The sequence below is a fragment of the Somniosus microcephalus genome, chromosome 10 (assembly GCF_052327205.1).
Source record: "Somniosus microcephalus isolate GS21.2 chromosome 10, FLI_Smic_1.0, whole genome shotgun sequence".
NCBI lineage: Eukaryota > Metazoa > Chordata > Chondrichthyes > Squaliformes > Somniosidae > Somniosus > Somniosus microcephalus.
In genome coordinates, this window is record NC_140996.1 from 157,534,013 (window position 1) to 157,547,669 (window position 13,657).

Sequence of the window (13,657 nt, forward strand, 5' to 3'; positions counted from 1 at the left end):
CATGTAGTCCTTTGTTGTAGCTTCGCCAGGTTGGCACCTCATTTTTAGATACGCCTGGTGCTGCTTCTGGCATGCTCATCTGCACACCTCATTGAACCAGAGTTGGTCCCCTGGCTTGATAGTAATGGTTAGAGTGAGGTATATGCTGGGGTATGAGGTTACAGATTGTGGTGGAATACAATTCTGTTACTGCTGATGTCTCACAGCGCCTCATGATGCCCAATTTGGGCTGCTAGAGCTGTTCAGAATCTATCCCATTTAGCTTGGTGGTAGCGCCACACAATGGTGGGTGTCCTCTGTGTGAAGACGGGACTTCATCTCCACAAGGACTATGCAGTGGTCATTCCTACCAACACTGTCATAGACAGATGCATTTGCGACAGGTAAATTGGTGAGAATGAGGTCAAGTAGGTTTTTCCCCTTGTGTTAGTTCTCACCATCTGCCGCAGGCCCAGCCTGGCAGCTATGTCCTTCAGGACTCAGCCAGCTTGGTCAGTAGTAATGCTACTGAGCCACGCTTGGTGATGGACATTGAAGTCCCTCACCCAGAGTACATTCTGTGCCTTTGCTACCCTCAGTGCTTCTTCCAAGTGATGTTCAACATGGAGGAGTACTGATTCATCAGCTGAGGGAGGGCGGTAGGTGGTAATTGGGACAAGGTTTCTTTTCCCATGTTTGGCCAGATACTGTGAGATTTCATGGGGCCCAGTCAATGTTGAGGATTCCCAGTGGCACTCCTTCCTGATTGTATACCACGGTGATCTTGGGTTTATAAATAGAATATAAAAGCAAAATAACCCATATGCTTTTTTTAACCACTTTATCAACTTGTTCTGCCACCTTTAAGGATTTGTGTTTATGGACACTAAGGTGTCTCTGCTCATCTACATTTTTCAAAATCGTGCCATTTATAGTATACTGCCTTTCCATATTAGTCCTCCCAAAGTGCATCACTTCACACTTCTCCACATTGAACTCCATCTGCTGTGCTTCTGCCTATTTCACCATCCTTTCTAGGTCATCCTGAAGTCTATAATATCCTCACCATTACCTACTACTTTGCCAAGTTTCCTATCATCTGCAAACTTTATAATGCTGCTCCCTACACCTGAGTCTAGGTCATTTATAAAAATTGCAAAGAGTAATGGACCCAAAACTGACTCTTTGGGAACACCACTGCAAAGCACCTCCCAGTCTGGAAAACATCCATCCACCACCCTTTGCTTCCTATCACTGAGTCAATTTTGTATCCAGACTGGCACTTTCCCCTTAATTCCATGGGCTTCTATCTTCTCAATAAGACTCCTGTGTGGCACTTTGTTGAATGCCTTCTGAAAGCCCATATATACAACATCAATTACACTTCCTTGATCAACCTTCTCCGTTAACTCATCAAAGAATTCAATCAAGTTAGTCAGACACGATTTGCCTTTAACAAATCCATGCTGGCTCTCTTTGATTAATCCATGCCTTTCCAAATGAAAGTTTATTTGGTCCCTGATGATGGTTTCCAATAACTTCCCCACCACAGATGTTAGGCTGACTGGCCTGTAGTTTCCTGGTTTATCCCTACCCCCTTTCTTAAATAGTGGTATAACATTAGCAACCCTCCAGTCCTCCAGCACTATTCTTGTATCCAATGAGGATTGAAAGATTGTGAGCAATACCTCTGCTGTTTCTACCTTTGCTTCTTTCAGCAACCTAGGATGCATTCCATCTGGACCAGGTGAATTGCCAGCTTTCAGTAATGTCATCTTTTTAATACATCTTCTCTATCTATTACTATCCTGTCCATAACTTTCCTCTCTTTTAGTGTAACCTTCACATCATCCCCTTCCTTTGTGAAAACAGATGCAAAGTACTCATTTAATACTTTAGCCATATCCTCTGTCTCTACATGAAGATTTCCCTTTGGGTCCTTAATCAGCCCAACTTTTTCCATAGCTGACCGCTTTATGTTTAAAAAATGTTTTGGAGTTCAGTTTAATGTTGCCTGCCAATCTTTTCTTGTAACCTCTGCCTCCCGTATTAACTTTTTCAATTTCCTCCTGTACTTTACATAATCTTCCTGGTTATTAACTGACTCTTATCTGTTCTAATTTAAATGTTATTTCCTTTGTCATCCAGGGTGGATTAGCTTTGGATGCTCTACCCTTTCCCTTCAAAGGAAGATGCCTAGTTTGCACCTGAACTATCTCTTCGCTGAATGCCCTCCATTGCTCCGCTACAGCTTTACCCTGCAATTGCCTTTTCCAATCTACCTGTGCTAGGTCCCTTCATAAATCACTCAAATTAGCTCTTCCCCAGTTGAGCATTTTTACTTTGGATATTTTTCGGCCCCTTTCCATAATTAGTTTAAACCGAATTATGTTGTGGTCACTGTTAGCTAGATGATCTTGACTGTAACACACTCCACTTGCCCTACTTCATTTCCTAGAACCAGATCCAACGCTGTATCATTCCTTGTTGAACTGGAGACATATTGATCGAGAAAGTTCTTCTATATACATCAGAAATTCCTCTCCTTCCCTACCCTTGGCACTGTGTTATTCCCAGTCTATATTAGGGTAATTAAAGTTTTGAAATATTACTACTCCATTTTTGTTACATGCCTTTGAAATTTGGCCATAAATTTGTTCATCTATCTCCTTCTCACTCTTTGGAGCTCTATATAAAAAAAAAAGCTCCCAACAACATAACAGCTCCCCCTCTGTTCCTCAGCTCAAGCCAAATAGATTCAGCCCTAGAAACATCTAGTATATCCATTTTATTTAGAACTGTAACATCATTCTTAATCAATACTGCCACGTCTCCTCTATCATTCTTGAATACTTGGTAATCAGGAATATTAAGTGCACATTCCTGGCCTTCCTTGAGCCATGTCTCTATTAACACAACCATGTCATAATCCCATGTAGCAATTTGTGCCTGTAGCTCACCAACCTTATTAGTTACACAATGGACATTGACGTACATACAATTTAATACCTCCTTTGTCACTTGCTATTTTCCTCAATCTGGTCCCTGCAATTTTTGGGATATTTCTAATTTTACTGCCATTTATATTTTGCTGTCCTCTGATCTCATTTCTGCTCCTTTCTGGTTTCCCTCCCCTTGCCAAATTAGTTTCAACCCTTCCCAACAGTACGAGTTATCATAAGGAGATATTAGGACAGATGATCAGAACCTTGGTCAAAGAGGTAGGTTTTAAGGAGTGTCTTCAAAGAGAAGAGCGGGGCGGCGAGGTTTAGGGAGGGAATTCCAGAGTTTAGGGCCTTTGCAATTGAAAGCATAGCTGGCAATGGTGGAGCGATTTAAATTAGGGGATGCGCAAGAGGCCAGACTTGGAGGAGTGGAGAGATCTCGGAGGGTTGTAGGACTGGAGGAGGTTACAGAGATAGGGAGGGTCAAGGCCATGGAAAGTATTTGAAAACGAGGATGAGAATTTTAAAATTGAGGCGTTGCCGGACCAGGAGCCAATGTAGGTCATCGAGCACAGGTATGATGGGTGAACGGGACTTGGTGCGAGTTAGGATATGGACAGCACAGTTTTGGATGAGCTCAGGTTTATGGAGGGTGGAAGATGGAAAGCCACCCAGGAGAGTGTTGGAATAGTCACGTCTGGAGATAACAAAGGCATGGATGTGGGTTTCAGCAGCAGATGAGCTGAGGCAGGGGCTGAGTCAGGCAATGTTAGAGGTGGAAGTAGGTGGACTTGATGGCGCGGAGTCCAAAGATGTGCGGGTTAGGTTGATTGGCTATGATAAATTGACCCTTAGTGTTAGGGGGATTAAATACGTGGGGTTACAGGGATAGGGTGGGATATGTGTTGGTGTAGGGGTTACGGGGATCGGGTGGGATATGTGTCGGTGCAGGCTCGATGGGCCGAAATGGCCTCTATCTGCACTGTGGGGTTTCTGTGATTCTGTGATATGTGGTCGGAAGCTCATCTCTGAATTACGACACCAAGATTGTGAATGGTCTGGTTCAGCCTCGGACATTTGCCAGGGAGAGGGATGGAGTTAGTGGCTGGGGAACAGAGTTTGTGGCAGGGATCAAAGACAATGGCTTTGGTCTTCCTAATATTTAGTTGGGGGAAATTTCTGCTTATCCAGTACTGGATGTTGGACAAGCAGTCTGATAATTTAGCGACATATGTTGCATAATATAGGCAACTTTAAAAAGGTAGTTAAAGAAAAGTTTTCAGACGATATTGAGCAGTTTAGGACTTTGGCTTCCTATAACCAACTACATACCTTTTTATTGGTGCAGCAAACTGAGCTACAACTGCTACTCAATTTGCCAGTTTCCTGTTTCTTAAACTTGTGGGATAGAGAATGTAGAGTCCTAGGCCTAGAAATTCGTGACCGCCACAAAAGCTGCCACTGCAGCTGGGTGTTAACGGCCGGCAAAAATGGTGGCGCTGGCAGGACCGAAAAATTGGCACTGGAGACGAATTAACATTATCCCAGCGCTTAACTTAGTGCAACGCCGTCCTGGTGGCATTGGTCCCGGCAGGAGGCTCCAATGTAGCGTGGCCGAAGCTTAGTTGCAGCTAAAACAGCCTGCTGAAAGCGAGAAAGCATTGTCTGTTTCTTAAAGGGGCAATGCCTTCTAAAATAAAAATATGCACTTTTTAGTCCTTGCAGCTCAACTGCCTTCTGAAAAAAAAATTACCATTAAAAAGAATTCCCAAATGGGAGTCTTCAGTTCTTAAAGTTGAATTCCCTTCCGGACTTTTAAAAAAAATGGGAAAAGTGCTTAAGCGCTAACACAAATGGTTCATCAAGCCAGGGAAGGGGCACCCAGGGTCTCGAACGTAGCCCTCCAGCTTTGTGCAGGGGTCAACACTGCAAGAGAGGTCCTCTACCCACAGGGGCCAGGAGGCCCTCCAGAAAGAACAATGTGCGACCACATCACCGAGGCCGTCACTGCCAAGTAGTGTCGCCCCCACAACCTGGCTCCATTGCCCAAAGAAGCTTCATGACCTCAGACCAGTTATGAATGTCAGTGAATGCATCTTCAAAAGCCATCTACCAACTGCACCAATAGCCTCACGCATGACTCCACCCCCCAATCACCAAACACGAGGCACACCTCCTATTCCTAGCTTCACCTCGCCCCCTTGGAGGAAATGGTGCTGGTCATTCTTGGGAGGGGCATGGCTGAGACCTTGGCCAGTGGAGGGGCAGAAAGGATACAAGATGCTGGTATCCTCGTATGTTATCTTCCTTCTCGCATGCATTTCTTGCTTTCCCGCCTTCCCCTCACCACAACTCCACCCTTGTGCCTTTCTCACTTCACACACCCAAGAAATGCAGCCTGCCCAGCCAGTGGGTGACCAAGAAGGGGGAGAGGAGAGTGAAGAAGAAGAAACACAGTCACTCAATTTCACACTCCCAGCCACCAGCTCCTCGAGGTCGACCAGCAAAGCCATCTGCAGTGCCCCCTCTGACAGTCAGCAGCCTTGCTGCGGCTACTGGGGTAGCACTGTGTGACATCAGTATGATAGGTAAAGGCACACACAAGACAGTCACTAAGCGAATGCATAAGGGTGATGAGTTGATTTCTTGATGTCATATTGGATGGATAGACATATAAAGTTGGATTTGGAAAGTTTGCTTTGTGGTAACTTTTATTTCACCATTTTTGCCAAGAGATGCTGTGATGGTCAGTAATGGAGGGAAGATAAGGTGTAGCACTAATGCTGAAAGGGGAATTGGGGTTGTGGTCACTGGTACTGCAGACGGATGATGATCCCAGCCAGAAAGGGGCTGTCTGGGTTGCATCCTTCCTTCTGTGTCTTCCCTTTTTGCGTCTTCTTCTTCTGCGTCTTCCTCTTCCCTTTGCGAGCAGATGCTGTAAATCTGAAATAAAAGCATAAAATGCTGGACATACTCAGCAGGTCAGGCAACATCTTAAACTGAGACGTGAACGCTGTTTCTCTCTCCACGGATGCTGCCTGACCTGCTGCGTATTTGCAGCATTTTCTGTTTTTTCAGAGGCCTTCCTTTACCATCCAAAGCCTTGCAAACATCCAACAGTACTCCCTGCACACTAAAAAAAACTTTTAACATGTATTGCACCAAGCCACTACGTCAATAAAATAAAAAAAAATCCAGTCCAAAAGCTTAAATGCAAACTTACCTGAAAGATGAGTGTGACCCTTTAAGAGCTGCTGACAGCGTTTCTGTCAGTGTTGAATGCTGGATTTTCATGGCAAGCTTAGGACCCAGCGCTGAACTCCGCACTAAGGTCAAAGTTTGCTGAGGTGACGTTAAGTTGGCATGATGTCCCCCTCTCTTCATTTACGTTTCCAGGGCCAGCGCTGCGAGCAGCAGCGCTAAGGCCCTAACCAAAATGGCGGCCGCCGAGTCCTGTGCCAGAGAAGGCTGATAGAGGGGCGGCCACCATTCTTCGACTGAATTGTGGCGGTAAGTGGCCCAATTTCTAGGCCCCAGTATTGCAATGTGGAGGTCAGCAAAGGGGATAGGAATTATTATTATCTTGGCACATACAGGGTAGGATAAGGCAAAAAGGGGAAGCTTATGTCCGATACCGAGAGCTCAATACTGCAGAATGCCTAGAGGAGTATAGAAAGTGCAGAGGTGAAATTAAAAAAAAAATTAGGAAAGCACAGAGAAGGCATGAAAAAATATTGGCAAGGAAAATCCAAAGATGTTTTACAAGTACATAAAGAGCAAGAGGATAACTAAGGAAAGAGTAGGGCCTATTAGAGCCCAAAAAGGTAACCTGTGTGGAGGCGGAAGACATGGGTATGGTTCTTTATGAATACTTTGCATCTACACAAAAGAGAGGGACGATATAGAGTTAAGGAGGAGGTGTGTGAAATATTGGATGGGATAAGCATAGTGAGAGAGGAAGTATTAAGGGGTTTAGCATTGTTGAAAGTAGATAAATCGTCAGGCCCGGATTAAATGTATCTCGAGCTGTTCAGAGGCAAGGGAAGAAATAGTGGAGGCTCTGACCATCATTTGTCAATCCTCCCTGGTTACAGGCGTGGTGCTGGAGGACTGCTAACGTTGTACCGTTGTTTAAAAAGGGAGAAAGGGATAAATCAAGTAGTTACAGGCCAGTCAGCCTAACCTCAGTGATGGGCAAATTATTGGAAAAAATTCTGAGGGACAGTATTAATTGTCATTTAGAAAGGCACTGATTAACTAAGGACAGTCAGCATGAATTTGTTAAGGGAAGGTTGTGTCTGACTAACTTGATTAAATTTTTTGAGGCGGTAACAAGGAGAGTTGATGAAGGTAGCGTGTTTGATGTAGTTTACATGGATTTTAGCAAGGCTTTTGACAAGGTCCCACATGGCAGACTGGTCAGAAAACTAAAAGCCCATGGAATCCAAGGGTAAGTGGCACGTTGGATCTAAAATTGGCTCAGTGGTAGGAAGCAAAGAGTAATGGTTGACTGGTATTTTTTTGACTGGAAGACTGTTTCCAGTAGGGCTCCACACGGCTCAATACTAGGTCCCTTGCTTTTTGTGGTGTATATATCACTGATTTAGACTTCAATGTAGGAGGCATAATTAAGAAGTTTCCAGATGATACAAAAATTGGTTGTGTGGTTGATGATGAGGAAGAAAGCTGTAGACTGCAGGAAGATATCAATGGACTGGTCAGGTGGGCAGAAAAGTGGCAAATGCAATTCAATCTGGAGAAGTGTTAGGTAATGCATTTCTGGAGGGCTAACAGTCAAGGGAGTACACAATAAATGGTAGGCTACTGAGAAGTGTAGAGGAACAGAGGGACCTTGGAGTGCATGTCCACAGATCCCTGAAGGTAGTAGGACAGATAGATAAGGTGGTTAAGAAGGCACACGGGATTATTTTCTTTATTAGCCGAGGCATAGAAAATAAAAGCAGGGAGGTTATGCTAGAACTGTAGAAAACACTAGTTAGGCCAAAGCTAGAATACTGCATATAGAAATATAGAAAACATAGAAACATAGAAGATAGGAGCAGGAGTAGGCCATTCGGCCCCTTGAGCCTGCTCCACCATTCAATGAGATCATGGCTGATCATCCAAATTCAGTACCCTGTCCCTGCCTTCTCTCCATAGCCCTTGATCCCTTTAGCCTTAAGAATTATATCTAACTCCTTCTTGAATATATTTAATGAATTGGCCTCTACTGCCTTCTGTGGTAGAGAATTCCACAGGTTCACCACTCTCTGGGTGAAGAAATTCCTCCTCATCTCTGTCCTAAATGGCTTACCCCTTATCCTTAGACTGTGACCCCTGGTTCTGGACTCCCTGGCCATCGGGAACATCCTTCCTGCATCTAGTCTGTCTAGTCCTGTTAGAATGTTATAAGTTTCAATGAGATCCCCTCATATTCTTCTAAACTCCAGCGAGTACAAGCCCAATCGACCCAATCTCTCCTCATACATCATTCCTGCCATCCCAGGTATCAGCCTGGTGAATCTTCGCTGAACTCCCTCCATGGCAAGAACATCCTTCCTCAGATAAGGTGACCAAAATTGCACACAATACTCAAGATGTGGTCTCACCAAGGCCCTGTACAACTGCAGCAAGACTTCCTTGTTCCTGCACTCGAACCCTCTCGCTACGAAGGCCAACATACCATTTGCCTTCTTAACCGCCTGCTGCACCTGCATGCTTACCTTCAGCGACTGGTGCACAAGGACACCCAGATCTCGTTGCACTTCCCCTTCTCCCAATCTATTGTCATTCTGATAATAATCTGCCTTCCTGTTTTTGACACCAAAGTGGATAACCTCGCATTTATCCATGTTATATTGCATCTGCCCAATCACCTAACCTGTCCAAATCATACTGGAGTTTCTCGGCATCCTCCTCAGAGCACACAAGCCCACCCAGCTTTGTGTCGTCTGCAAACTTGGAGATATTACATCTAGTTCCCTCGTCTAGATCATTAATATATATTGTGAATAGCTGGGGTCCTAGGACCGATCCCTGCGGTACCCCACTAGTCACTAGCTGCCAATCGGAAAAAGACCCGTTTATTCCAACTCTTTGCTTTCTGTCTGCCAACCAGTTCTCTATCCAAGTCAATACCTTGCCCCCAATCCCATGTGCCTTAACTTTACATGCTAATCTCTTATGCGGGACCTTATCGAAAGCCTTTTGAAAGTCCAAATACTCCACATCCACTGGTTCTCCCTTATCTATTTTACTAGTTACATCCTCAAAAAATTCCAGTAGATTAGTCAAGCACGATTTACCTTTTGTCAATCCATGTTGACTTTGTCCGATCCTGTCACTATTTTCCAAGTGCTCTGCTATTACATCTTTTATAATGGACTCTAGCATTTTCCCCACTACCAATGTCAGGCTTACTGGTCTATAATTCCCCGTTTTCTCTCTACCACCTTTTTTAAATAGTGGGGTTACATTAGCTACCCTCCAATCCATGGGTACTGTTCCAGAGTCTATAGATTTTTGGAAGATGACCAGCAATGCATCCACTATTTCTAGGGCCACTTCCTTAAGTACTCTAGGATGTAGATTATCAGGCCCTGGGGATTTATCGGCCTTCAATCCCGTCAATTTCCCTAACACCATTTCCCTACAAATACTGATTACTTTCAATTCCTCCCTCTCATTAGACCATATATTCCCCGACATCTCTGGGAGGTTATTTGTGTCCTCTTTTGTGAAGACAGAACCAAAGTATGTATTTAATTGGTCTGCCATTTCTTTGTTCCCCATTATAAATTCCCCTGATTCTGACTGCAAGGGACCTATGCTTGACTTCACCAATCTTTTTCTCTTCACATATCTATAAAAGCTTTTAGTCATTTTTTTATGTTGCCTGCAAGCTTACTCTCATACTCTATTTTCCCCTTCTTAATTAATCCCTTTGTCCTCTGTTGAATCCTAAACAGCTCCCAATCCTCAGGTTTACTGCTTTTTCTGGCCAATTTATATGTCCTCTCCTTGGTTCTTATGCTATCCCTAATTTCCCTTGTTAGCCATGGTTGAGTCACCTTTTTTGTTTTATTTTTATGCCAAACTGGGATGAACAAATTCTGTAGTTCATCCATGCGATCCTTGAATGTTTGCCATTGCCTATCCACCGTCAACCCTTTGAGCGACATTCCCCAATCCTACCCAACTCGCGCCTCATACCATCGTAGTTTCCTTTATTTAAATTCAGGACCCTAGTCTCTGTGTCAACTATTTCACTCTACATATTATGATCGCTCCTCCCCAAGGGGCCTCGCACAACAAGATTGCTAATTAATCCTTTCTCATTACATAATACCCAGTCTAAGATGGCCTGATCTCTAGTTGGTTCCTCGACACATTCGTCCAGGAAACCATCCCGTTTACACTCCAGGAATTCCTCCTCCACAGTATTGTTACTAATTTGGTTAGCCCAATCTATATGTTGATTAAAGTCACCCATGATAACTGCTATGCCCTTATTGCACGCTTCTCTAATTTCCCTGTTCATGCCATCCCCAACCTCCGCATTACTGTTTGGAGGTCTATATACCACTCCCACTAACGTTTTCTGCCCCTTGGTGTTTCTCAGTTCTACCCATACAGATTCCACATCATCAGAGCTAATATCCTTCCTTACAATTGTGTTAATCCCCTCTTTAACCAGCAATGCTACCCCACCTCCTTTTCCTTTTTGCCTATCTTTCCTGAATATTGAATACCCCTGGATGTTGAGTTACCAGCCTTGGCCACCCTGGAGCCATGTTTCCGTAATCCCAATCAAATCATATTCGTTTACCTCTATTTGCGCAGCTAATTCATCCACCTTATTACGAATGCTCCTCGCATTAAGACACAAAGCCTTCAGGCTTGTTTTTTTTAACGCTCTTAGACCTTTTAGAATTATTATTTACTGTGGCCATGTTTGATTTAAACCCTTGATTTCTCTGACTGCTACCTTTTTGTTTTTCTCTTTCCTGTCTTTTGCTTCTATCTTTGTTTCCCTTTCCTCTGTCTCCCTGCTCAGGTTCCCAACCCCCTGCCATTTTAGTTTAAACCCTCCCCCAGACCACCAGCAAACACTCCCCCTAGAACATCGGTCCCGGACCTGCCCAGGTGCAAACCGTCCGGTTTGTACTGGTCCCACCTCCCCCAGAACCGGTTCCAATGTCCCAGGAATTTGAATCCCTCCCCCTTGCACCATTCCTCTAGCCACGTATTCATCTGAAATATCCTTCTATTTTTACTCTGACTAGCACGTGGCACTGGTAGCAATCCTGAGATTACTACCTTTGAGGTCCTATTTTTTAATTTACCTTCTAACTCCCTATATTCAGCTTTTAGGACCTCATCCCGTTTTTTACCTATATCGTTGGTACCTATATGCATCACGACAACTGGCTGTTCACCCTCCCCTTCCAAAATGTTCTGCAGCCGCTCTGAGACATCCTTGACCCTTGCACCAGGGAGGCAACATACCATCCTGGAGTCTCGTTTGCGGCCGCAGAAACGCCTATCTATTCCCCTTACAATAGAATCCCCTATTACTATAGCTCTTTCCTCCCATCCTGTGCAGCAGAACCACCCCTGGTGCCAGGAAGTTGGCTGCTGCTGCCTTCCCCTGATAAGCCAATCCCCCCAACAGTATCCAAAGTGGTATATCTGTTTGAGAGGGGAATGGCCACAGGGGACCCCTGCACTACCTGCCTGTGCCTACTACTCTGCCTGGCGGTCACCCATTCCCTTTCTGCCTGTGCAGCCTTTACCTGCGATGTGATCAGCTGATTAAACGTGATATCCACCACGTCCTCAGCATCGCGAACGGTCCAGTATGTATCCATTCGCAGCTCCAGCACCACAATGCGGTCTGCCAGTAGCTGCAGCTGGATACACTTCCTGCACACATGGTCGTCAGGGACACAGGAAGTGTCCCTGATTTCCCACATAGCGCAGGAGGAGCACACTACGGGGCCGGGCTCTCCTGCCATGACTTACCCTTTAATTTAAAATAAATCAAATCAATACCACCACTTACACTACAATTAAATGATATACTCAAGGGCCCTTGTTTACCAACAGACCCGCTACACCACAGAGAGCTTAGAAACTATAAACCACAGAGTTTAAGTTTGGAAAAAGGAGAAAGAGAGAAATACTCACCAACCAATCACTTACCTCACTTATAGTTCTGGTCAGCACATTACAGGAAAGATGTGATTGCACCAGAGAGGGTACAAAGGAGATTTACGAGGATGTTGCCAGGACTGGAGAATTTTAGCTATGAGGAAAGATTGGATAAGTTGGGGTTGTTTTCGAGGGGAGATTTAATTGAGGTGTATTAAATTATGAGGGCCTAGATAGAGTGGATAGGAAGGACCTATTCCCTTAGCAGAGAGGTCAATGACTAGGGTGCACAGATTTAAAGTAATTGGTAGAAGGATTAGAGAGGAGTTGAGGAGAACATTTTTCACCCAGAGGGTGGTGGGGGTCTGGAACTCACTGCCTGAAAGGGTGGTAGAGGCAGAAACCCTCATCACATTGAAAAAGTGCTTGGATATGCACTTGAAGTGCTGTAACCTACAAGGCTACGGACCAAGAGCTGGAAAGTGCGATTAGACTGGAAAGCTCTTTTTCGGCCAGTGCAGACGCGATCGGACGAATGGCCTCCTTCTGTGCCATTCACCTATAATTCACCTTTGTGATTATTGTTTAGCCCATCATTTCTGTGACTTCTCATCTGATCTTCCATCATTCATATAGTCTGGCTCTGGTGCTCCAATGTAGTGTGTCGGGTATTATCACAAGGAACATCTATAGCATATCTTTTTATTTCGATCTGGGACTGCATCTTTGAACTGTTTGATGCCTTGATTTCCTTCTCACGCAACTTTTTCACCCCAATCCCTAAGAATATGGACAAACAATTTGGCTAGTTTAGAGAAGTACATTAAAGCAGACTCTGGCTTTAGTGTTGGCTTTTGCTCAGTGGTAGCACTCTCGCCTCTGAATCAGAAGGTTGTGGGTTCAAGTTCCACTCCAGGTACTTGAGCACATAACCCTGACACTTCGGTGCTGCACTATTGGAGATGCCATCTTTTGGATGAGACGTTAAATCCGCTCAGGTGCAAGTAAAAGATCCCATGGCACTATTGGAAGAAGAGCACAGGAGTCCTTCCTGGTGTCTTGGCCAATATTTATCCCTCAACCAACATCACTGAAACAGATTATCTGGACATTATCTCAGTGCTGTTAAGGGACCTTGCTAAGCACAAATTTTCTGCCACATTTCCCTACATTACAACAGTGACTACCCTTCAAAGTACTTCATTGGCTGTAAAGCACTTTGGGACATCCCGAGGCCGTAAAGGCCTATTATAAAAGTTCTTTCTTACAAATGTTTCCATTCTGCTGTAGCTATTCACGTGATACTCACTGAATCATAAGAATCCTGAATTTCCTTAGGTTCTTCATGAACTGAGGGCATTATCAGTATGGACAGGGGCAAGCAGGGTGGAAATTGGGCAGGGACCTGTTAATTTCAGGGCATGTTACCTTTTTGGATGTGTCAGAGTTTTCTTGGGGAAGGGGAAATATGTGCTTTCTGCATCCACCCCCCACGCCTATCCCCTTTGCACCTGATGTCACAGGCAGAGGCAAGACTGATGGCATTCCCTCCGGTTGTTTTCCTCTGTCACTAATTTCCT

The 13,657-nt window shown here is 44.6% G+C and overlaps 1 protein-coding gene across 2 annotated transcripts in view; it reads left to right on the forward strand.

Moving 5' to 3' along the window:
• ccdc138 (coiled-coil domain containing 138) overlaps window positions 1–13,657 on the forward strand; it is a 162,197-nt gene that overhangs the window by 64,814 nt on the left and 83,726 nt on the right. The window lies entirely within an intron of this gene.